The sequence below is a fragment of the Poecilia reticulata genome, linkage group LG5 (genome assembly GCF_000633615.1).
Source record: "Poecilia reticulata strain Guanapo linkage group LG5, Guppy_female_1.0+MT, whole genome shotgun sequence".
In the NCBI taxonomy this organism is placed as follows: Eukaryota; Metazoa; Chordata; class Actinopteri; order Cyprinodontiformes; family Poeciliidae; genus Poecilia; species Poecilia reticulata.
In genome coordinates this window covers 10,427,984-10,438,005 of record NC_024335.1, presented here as the reverse complement: position 1 = coordinate 10,438,005, position 10,022 = coordinate 10,427,984, and positions in this window count along the sequence as shown.

Sequence of the window (10,022 nt, the reverse complement as noted above, 5' to 3'; positions counted from 1 at the left end):
GTCAAATAACTACAGTGCAGGTGATGCAAAAATCCTGCATATTCTAAGTAATAATATCAACATTTTTGCCTCTTTTCTTTTCAGTTAGTATTTTTTTATTAGCTTAAATGAATGTCTGATTGATCTTTTCAACCCTATAGAGTTTACTTCTTCACAGCAGAGATAGAAACAAATGACTCCCTGAGAAGCACAGACATCTTTTAGTTATGAAACCTACTGCTGAATGGAGGAGACCATTTATGAAATATGTTACGTAAAATGAAAATAGTTGACCCTGGAATGAATCGTTCTGGACCAAGCATCTCACAAAGTGGATTATACTTTTTGAAAAATCTTAGAAATCAGGTGGAGATTTGTCCCTGTCATCCAGGGAAATGTAATCTACTTAGTAATCTACTGTCACAGCTTCCACTCCAGCATTCAAAACATCTTTTTTTTTAATTAATTAGATGAACAAACAAAGACATTTTTCAGTGAATCTACATTATGGCATCAAAGTTTTATTCACATAAACACAGAGTTAAATACCAACTGTCCATCAAATATAGAACACACAAAACTGTTAAATCTGTAAGAAAAACTTACTCATGTCACTCATCATTGAAAAGGAGTTTAGTTTTTACTCTGTATTTAACCGTCAAAGTGAACAGTCTGTTTTGTCTCTGTAACATCATTTATCTTATTTATTCTGCAATTATAAATTGAAATCAGAAAATGTAACTATTTCCACTTAGTAGCTTCTTTTTTTGCAAAGACTGCACCAAATATGCCACATGGCATCAATGCTCTCCACATTTTAAAAAAATTATAATCCAATAAAATAAACTATGGTGCAAGTTGCTTACATTCAAGAAACATAGGAAAAGTAGTTTCTATTTCCCCCAAGAAAGAAAGGAAGAAAGAAGAAAAGAAAGGAAGAAAGAAAGAAAGAGTATTCAGAGGATACATGCTGTTTCCATTAACTCCTGTGAAAATGGGGATGGCAGCTGCTGGCCCCATGAGGTCATCCTTCAGGCTCGGATGGAGGATACAGGTCTGTACCCCCCATACTGACCCCAAGCCAACACAGAGAGAAACGAAGACTGATTGGAAGAAAAACAGAGAGTGGGTGAGCGCCATTTATCTGTTCAACAATGCGCAGCAGGCTTTGTAATTAAGCCAATCATGATCCTGGATAAATCCCGTCTCCCTGTCGCTGAATCCAAAAGCAACCGCACGGATCCATCTGGACGGTTGCAGGCTGGGGGGAAACGCTGCGCTGGGGTCTGTTTGTGGTTTCTGTTGCACACCAAAAAGGCAGAGAGGAACACGATGCCAACCTGTTAGCAATCAGACCCGGTGGCTTATTAACTGCATTTAGGAAAATATAAAGCACACTCACAAATCAATTAATTACATCATACAGCGCTGTGGGTTTGGCTTTACACCAAAGTAACAGATTTCCTCTTTTCATTCACCATTTTGAAATTAATTTTGAGTATGCCGCATTTGAAGCCAGTTAGCTCACAAATTGTGAGCTTATAGATCTAGTTTCAGATTTGTATAAAGGAAAATTAAATGACAAACACCAGGCACAGCTGTCTTCATGTTTTCACTCCAAATGGTGCCGTCATCTTTGTTTTTTGTGTCGCATATCTCTCGTGAATGCATCTTGGAGAGATCCACAGGATCTGACGTATAGTGAGAGGATTGAGTTATAAATTAAAGTCTCATTTTGAGCAGGATGTATCTGCTTTTTAAATCACAAGTAATAAAGTGGACATTCTGTTTGTAAGTGGTACAAACAGTTCCCTGCTGATGTTTTGAGAACAGAAACAATCATAAATTATGATCCCAGATGGAGCCCATGTTATGCTGCATACGCACAATTTGTTTCAAATGTTTTGTAACAGAGGTAGTTCTTCAAACTCGGCGTGCAACAGTCCTGATTTTTTTTTTTCATTTTGGAAAACGGGAAATCAGCTGATCCTTCCTCAGAAAAACAGTATCTGACTTTTCAGACAATAAAATCAATACCAGAAAGTTGCAATCGGAGCGCCCCTGATTAAAACCTGTTATTAAAATGTAAGTTACTTCTTTTACACGTCATAGCAGAAGCCATAATACAAACTAATAACAGTAACAATACATTTTATTTAGGACACAGTACAGATCAAGCAGCATATAGTAAACAAAGTCACTTCGTTCTTGACGGCCGAGCTCAGTCCAACCAGGCGTTTTGCGCAGCTGAATGGTTGTCATGGAGATTAAAGGATTTCTTAAACACGCATGAAAGAATCAAGGCAACACTACAGGTGTGGTTTGGATATTATAACATTATAACATGATGTAAAACTCAAAAACGCCTATTTTATGTGATCCAGACTCTTTAAAGAACTAGATATTTGTAAAAAAACAAAAAATGCATTTAATGAAGTACAAATGACATATAATAAAATGGTGTGCCTTTTCTATAACTGTGTAAAATAACACCTTTTACAAAGACAACTGACAAAACAGTTTTTAATCTAAGTCACATTTCTAAATCCACATTTTTGTTTTTTGCAAAAAGTTTTATTTTTGAAAACGTAATAAACAGAAAATCTTTATCTTTTGCAGCACAACTCTGCCTTTCTTTCTTTCTTTCTTTCTTTGTCTTTTGTGCCCTTCGGTAATGAACAATCATTGGATGCATAGCGTCATTTTGAGCCATGAGTCTCATTCAAGACCTCAATAACAGCAAAAATAACTTTTCTAGCTTTTAGCAGAAAACATAGAATCAAACTATCAATACCTAGATTAATGTTGCTGAGACTAAAAATATAGAAATACATATTGCAGGTTTAAGATTGGGTCAAAGTTTATTGGATTAGGTAGAGAACAAATATGAAATGGAAAATAAAAGGTTATAATCGGTTCCAACAACCACCATTTGATTTGCAGTGATGTTCCGTGTTGATGCTACTTTAAAGCCAACCTAATGAATGTCCTGTGGTGCAGGAAGTCTTGTTTTTGGTGTTTGCTAATTAGACTCACAGGCTGCACCAGTAGCTGTCCAACATTTTCCACTGACCACAGAGACACAATCATCAGACGATTGGACCCCAGATGGTGAGAAGATTAATAACATTTCATTTTCAAATCTGTCTGCTGAAGGTGCAGCTGCAGCCAGCAGCCAGTTAGCTTGGCTTAACATAAATACTGGAAACTGGGGAATCAGCCAGCAGCGCTCCATCCAAAGGTAACAATATCTGCCCACTGACAGAGCAAATGCTTAGCATCTAACTGCTTACATCTAGCCTGTGGAGAATAAATGTCAGGTGAGCTGTTTCACTTAAGTCATGGGAGAAAGTGAAGACAAAATGACTCCTTTTAGGCATAAAATGTGATACTGCAGGATTTTATAAGTGCCAACCATTAAAAGGCTAGGAGAAATATTAAGAGACAGATGTGGTAATACATGAGAAAACTGGCCAAAATTCCTCCAGTTGAAACCATCCAGACTAGAAGTGTGGTCCAAAATGATGTCAATCAAAAGAAAAATAATGTAAGAGGGAAACTTTTATGAAGGGCCAGTTGAGGAGTTCACAAAGTTGTTGTAAATCTCTGCTGCTCATCAGTTTTTTTGTTTAGACGTTATGTCGTATGACACTGCAGGGCCGTTATTTTGATTCCAGAAACACATTTTTTGGTCTTAAAAAATAAAAGCAAGATTCCAAAAGGTTTCTCTTCAGTCAAACCAAGTTTCCAAACCACAAATAGTTTAGTGGTTTAGTTTGACAAATGTTCTAGTAAAAGAAGGACCGACTGCTGACTTTGGACAGGCTTTCTTTTGGTCGCTTCTCCTACATTCCCATGAAAATCTTGCCTGTGCAGTTAATGCTCACAGACATGACTGAGATGACTTCACTGCGGTAGTATGGGTAACTTCCAACTTCTCCCACTCATTCAACATTTCAGGCTCGGTTAAGAAAATCCCATTATTTCTACAAGAATATGAGCTGCAGCTGCATCAAAAAAGGAAAACATGAGCCACAACTCGGTTGGCTTAGTTCAAACAATTGAGTTTCTATTTAAACAACAACCTTCTGTCCTGCTGGCCGCAGAGCTGCAGCGTAGAGCAGCTAGAGAGTTTTCCTTGATCTCGGGCCAAGCAGAGCGCGGGCTCCTTTCTGCCATGACCTCATGCTCACTGAACCAACTGAACAGAACCAGCGCCGCATTCTTCTCTGCTTTTTCGAAATGAGCTCCTCATCTATCACACCAACAAGCTGAAAGTTTAGAATGTTTCATTTCATTATAGGTAAAAATATATATTATTTCTGCAGCTGCTATAGAATGCACATCGGCTTCAGAAGCTTGTGATTTCCTCTGGGTCGCTTAGATTCCTGCATGGATAATGATTTGAAAGAAATCAGATATTCTATCAGCACAACTCACGGGTTAATTAATTTAACTGGATGTTTGTCCTTTCTTGGATTTGAATTTATTGCACTCCACTCTAATGTTTTTTTTAATTCATTTATTTTGGCCATCTGAAACATCTGATAATAAAATTAATCAAAGGTGCCCTTTACAAAATGGTTGATAATAATATTTTCGTTGTTCTTGTCATTCATATTTTATTTATTTATATTTTATTGATTTTTAGTTTTTGTCCTTTATAAATAAGCTTGAATAAACAAACTGCAACATCAGTGGGAGAAAAAATACAAATAAAACAAAATAAATTAAAAAAAGGTTAATATGTTAAGATTTTGTGTTTTTGTAGTGTTGCATAAATATACTGCTCAAAAAAATAAAGGGAACACTTAACCAACACAATATAACTCCAAGTAAATCAAACTTCTGTGAAATCAAACTGTCCACTTAGGAAGCAACACTGATTGACCCGACGAGGGTCCCCGTTGTCAATCAATCAGTGTTGCTTCCTAAGTGGACAGTTTGATTTCACAGAAGTTTGATTTACTTGGAGTTATATTGTGTTGGTTAAGTGTTCCCTTTATTTTTTGGAGCAGTATATTATACTGCAAATACACAAAGTATCTTTGGTCTAATTTCAAGTGCAAATATCAAAACTAACCAACAAGACATAAGAACTTATCTTAAATCAATATTAATATTGACAAAACAAAAAAGTACTAGTTTCACTGGCAGATATTTCCACTTATAACCAGGGGGGAAAGTAGAATTAAATTCTTGGGGGTACTATGACAAACAAAAAAATATATATATATATATATATAAAAACCCCTAACCCTAAACCCTAACTTTTTAACACAAGCTTATGTTTGCCAGACAGACAGGATGATGTATCCCTGGAGCTGCTGCCAGTACTCCTCCCTGCTCCACTTTACACATTTGGGAGATTTTCAGACCCATCAACCTGGAAGTTCAGATGGTTTCATTGATATCCAGCCTGTAAGTCAACCTTCATCTCTGAATTATGCTCAAATTGTTTACTGTTTAAATAAGTGCATCACTAATGGCCTGTTTTTTCTGTCTTCTCTCTCCATCAGGTTGGGACAAACCTGGTGGCGCATCTACAAAATGCGACAACATGGAACCCATATGTCCTCATGCAGGGAGACGGGCAAAAATGCTAAAGTGTCTTTAAAAATGCTCCTTGTTTTATGGCTGAAACTTTTACTTGTAGTTTGCTTTAAAACAGAYTTTTTACATGAAATGTTTTCTAATGTGTAGTAACAGATACTTCTGGAGTTAATACTAAATATTCTGAATTGAATACATTAAAATKAACAATGATATCACGTGTCAAATAGATTTTACAAAACAGTGTTTCTTAAAACATGGAACGGATTGTTTGATTGCTGCCTCTCTGTCTCTTGCTATAATTTGAAGCRATAGGTTTTTTAACCAWGTCATGCAGAAAGGTCTAACCTGAGCATTTATATCATTTAATAAATTTAGTTKWATCAARCTTCTCCTCAAAACTGCCAAAAACGTATTGATAAATATGATAAACCCTACAAAAGAGGGTAATTTGGTTAAATAAATAACAGATGTTATTGATATATTGATGCTCTTGCTTAGCAAAAAAAGAAAAAGCTTCAAGGAGCAGCCTTTAAAAAAAAGAAGAACATGTTTACTAATCAGATGATGGATAATCGTAAAGAATCTTCCTTGCTCTCCTCATCACCTGCGGATGCTGCTGTTCCCTGTCTGAGGTCCTCGGCTGTTCAGTGCATCCCTTCCAACACAGAGAAGGGCAGTGGTACCAACAGAACCCCACCTGTCCATCAGAGGGTTTCCCAGAACCAAAAGACAATCGTGGAACTCTGGCTTTCTAGAGTATAAGGGCAGTAGTATCTAGGATAAAAAATAATATTTTTCTTTAGTATTCATTATATAAATCCATTAATTGTGCTTTTGTTGTTTTTGTGTCGCAGAATAAAGTCCAATCCTTTCTGGGTGTGACAGGATGTGAGACTGTGGGCCAATTTAAAGCTGAAACGCCACTGAAGCCTGGCGGACGCTGTCGGGGTTTCCTATCCAGCTGCACCGCCTCAACATCTGGGCACACGCAGAAACTGATCTGACGTTGATAGGTCTTGATATAACAAAGACTGAACTGATTTGATTTTATTAATCTCATTATATTTCTATCGGACTGCATGTAATGCTTATTTACTGTATTGGTTTGAAATCTTAGCACTGTGTTCGTTTCATATTCTATACCCTTAAATACTCATTAACTCTAAGATTATCTTAACATTGCATCCTTTCTATGGTTTGTTAATTTTTAAATATTATCTTAACATTTTATTCATTTTATTCACTTTTTAAATATTACCATAACACTTTATTAATTTTACATTTTATTAACTTTTAAATATTCTTTTAATATTTTACTCTTTTATAGCTCATTAACTTTCACATATCATATTAATATTCTATTCTTTTTAACATTTAACTATTTTTTAACACTTTAACATCTATTAACATTTTTGTAGGAGCCATTTATTCTTTCTTGGGTTTATCGCCACCAGGGGGCGTATTTATTTTGGGTTCTGAGTGTCTGATGGGGGGGATGGGTTATTTAAGGTTAACCATGATTCTGTTCAGGTGTGGTTAATAGGTAGAGGCAAACAGTTTTCTACTGTGCTTGATTTTGGATGTATGTCGAATTTATGTGGATCTAAATGGAAACAGTGAGACAATGGACATTTGTACTGGCAATAAATGACTTTATTTATGTCAAACGAAAGATCGGCATCCTGAATCTTAATTGAGCGCACGTAAAACCAACGCCTTTCAACAACAACCACCAGTAGCCTAAAATATAGTATTTTAGCCGCTACCATTTTATTTCCTTACATACTCTTCATTAGATTATAACGGGAACATGGTGATTTGGATCCACCGCCTCGGAGGCGTGGGGTGCCCCATCTGTTTTTACCTCCACCAAATGCAAGTGAAATGAAATGAAAGACAACATGAATGATGACATGGAAGAGAACATCCATGATCAAATACATGTGAACATCTGTAATAGCCTCGGGGGATGTTTCCGGATAGGGACAGTGTCTGCTCAAGGGTTTGTCTCCCCCTTTTGTTTAGGGCTCTTCAGAGCCCAACATGGGGATGTTGAGACGCTTTACCAGGTCGAGAAAGATTCACACGTTGTTAGACAAAGGGCCCATTGTAAAGAGTTACATTTTTGATTCTGTTAGACGCTAAGGCCCATTTCTCAGAAAAACAGAAACGTATCAGGCCACAGAGACATGGTGTGATTTCAGGGTGAGTCTTCAGTCCATATAATCAGCTACCGTCCTCCTTCTCCTCAGACGCTGCACAGACTTTTTTTAGAAACTCTTCTCGAATAGTAAAAACGTCTCGTTTCAGCGCTGAAAGTGAATAAAATAAGTAAAGTCTGAATGCTTTTGTTAGCTGATTTTATGCTCCGTGTGTCAATACAAATTATGATTCATCGATTAAGATTTCCATTCTCAACATATGTAAAAAAGAAAACCATATAAATATATTTTATAAAATGCATAAATATATGCAAATGCAAATATATGTCAGTTATGACATCACTCTCTCTGTGATGTCATAATATCATTCTCTTTTGTTATGACATCATAAAACTGTCTCTAAGTACTTGAACTTTCCCAAGATCTTTCATTCGAGCACTGAAGAGAGGCTGGAGAGCTTTAAAACGTGTAGCATGGAGAATCCGCAGTTCTTTCAGGACCTTGAAGAATTTTATATTAGGGTTGAAAGGAGGAGGTTAAGATATTTAAGTGCAGAGGAGTTACTCGGTGAAATTGCTGGACTGATGAAAAAACTTAAAAGATCTTGCAATTTAAATCCGGCAGAAGAAGAAGAAATGGTGGAAACTATTCTTGAACACTTTAATCAAGAGCGGCAGCGTCCGAGCTGGAGTGTGTGGGGCTTTCTAACTAATTGTGGCGAGTCGTTTGTGAGCGGTTTGAGTTTTGGCCTGGGTTTTGGAACGGCTGCAGGCATTGCTCTGCTTGTTGGTAGGAAGCTCCTGTCCTAAAACTGTCCTGTCCTCTACTGAATCTGGATGGTGCTTGAGGGAGGGGTCCCCGTCGACCTGATCTTCAGTTGCAGAACCTGGCTCTTGGGACGTGGAATGTCTCCTCTCTGGGAGAGATTGGGAGAGGGGTTCCTGCCTCAAGTGGAGAAGTTTAATTATATAGAGATCTTGTTCACAAATGAGGGAAAAAGGGAGCAGGAAATCGACAGGCGGATTGGGGCAGCGTCTGCTGTGAAGCAGGCGCTGTACCGGTCTGTAGTGGTGAAGAGAGAGCAGAGTCAAACAGAGACAGCTCTCGATTTACCGGTCAATCTACTTTCCCACCTCATCTTTGGTCATGAGCTTTGGGTCATGACCAAACGAACAAGATCACGGATACAAGCGACCGAAATGGGTTTTCTCTGCAGGGTGTCTGGACTCTCCCTTAGAAATAGGGTGAGAAACGCCAACATCCGGGAGGGACTCAGAGTAGAGCCGCTGCTGCTCCAAGTTGAGAGGACCCAGTTGAGGTGACTCGGGCGTCTGGTCAGGATGCCTCCTGGACGCCTCCCTGATGAGGTGTTCCGGGCACGTCCCACCGGGAGGAGGCTCCAAGGAAGACCCAGGACACGCTGGAGGGACTATGTCTCTCAGCTGGCCTGGGAACGCATTGGGATTCCCCCCCGAGGAGCTGGAAGAAGTGGCTGGGGAGAGGGAAGTCTGGGCCTCCCTTCTGAAGCTGTTACCCCATGACCCAGAAAGAGCAGAGGAAATGGACGTATGGACAGAGGTTTTTGTTATCATGCAGTTTCTAAGGGCTCGGCATGTAACAGGATGAGGACGTTCTACAAACAACTCTACGGATGATTTTACACTTTCACTTCTTTTGCATGACCTGTGGAGGGTCAAAGGTCAAGTTTTATTCACCAGTTAGTTGTTTTCTCTGTTTAATTCCCTGAAATTGATTCGCTTACCTGGGGATTATATTGTTTCTTCGGTGGAAACTGAAATCCTCGCTGTACGCCTTGCTGTTTTCCTGCAAAAAAGGAGGAGAAAGGTTACTACTTATCTGGCAAAATGAATACAAACACGATAGAAGAAAAGACTAAATAGATTCCTCAAAGTGAGGTCCTTACCTGGGGCCTTGGGACTTTCTGTTTGGAAGCCACGTTGTCTACTGGGTCTTTTGGACCTTCTTTCCTGCCATGAAGAGAAAACGACATTACTCACCTGGAATCTATTGATTATTTTTGTAATGGACAACAGGGTTGTTTACCTGTAATTTTGGGTTTTGTTTGGTTACCTGCAGCATCCCCTGAATTGGGTGGTTCATTTGGAGGTACTGGTTCTAAAAAGTTTAGATACTTTGATTGTAATGTGGGCTGCACAGTGGTGCAGTTGGTAGAGCTGTTGCCTTGCAGCAAGAAGGTTCTGGGTTTGATTCCCGGCCCTGGTCTTTCTGCATGGAGTTTGCATGTTCTCCCTGTGTATGCGTGGGTTTTCTCCGGGTACTCCGGTTTCCTCCAACAGTCCAAAA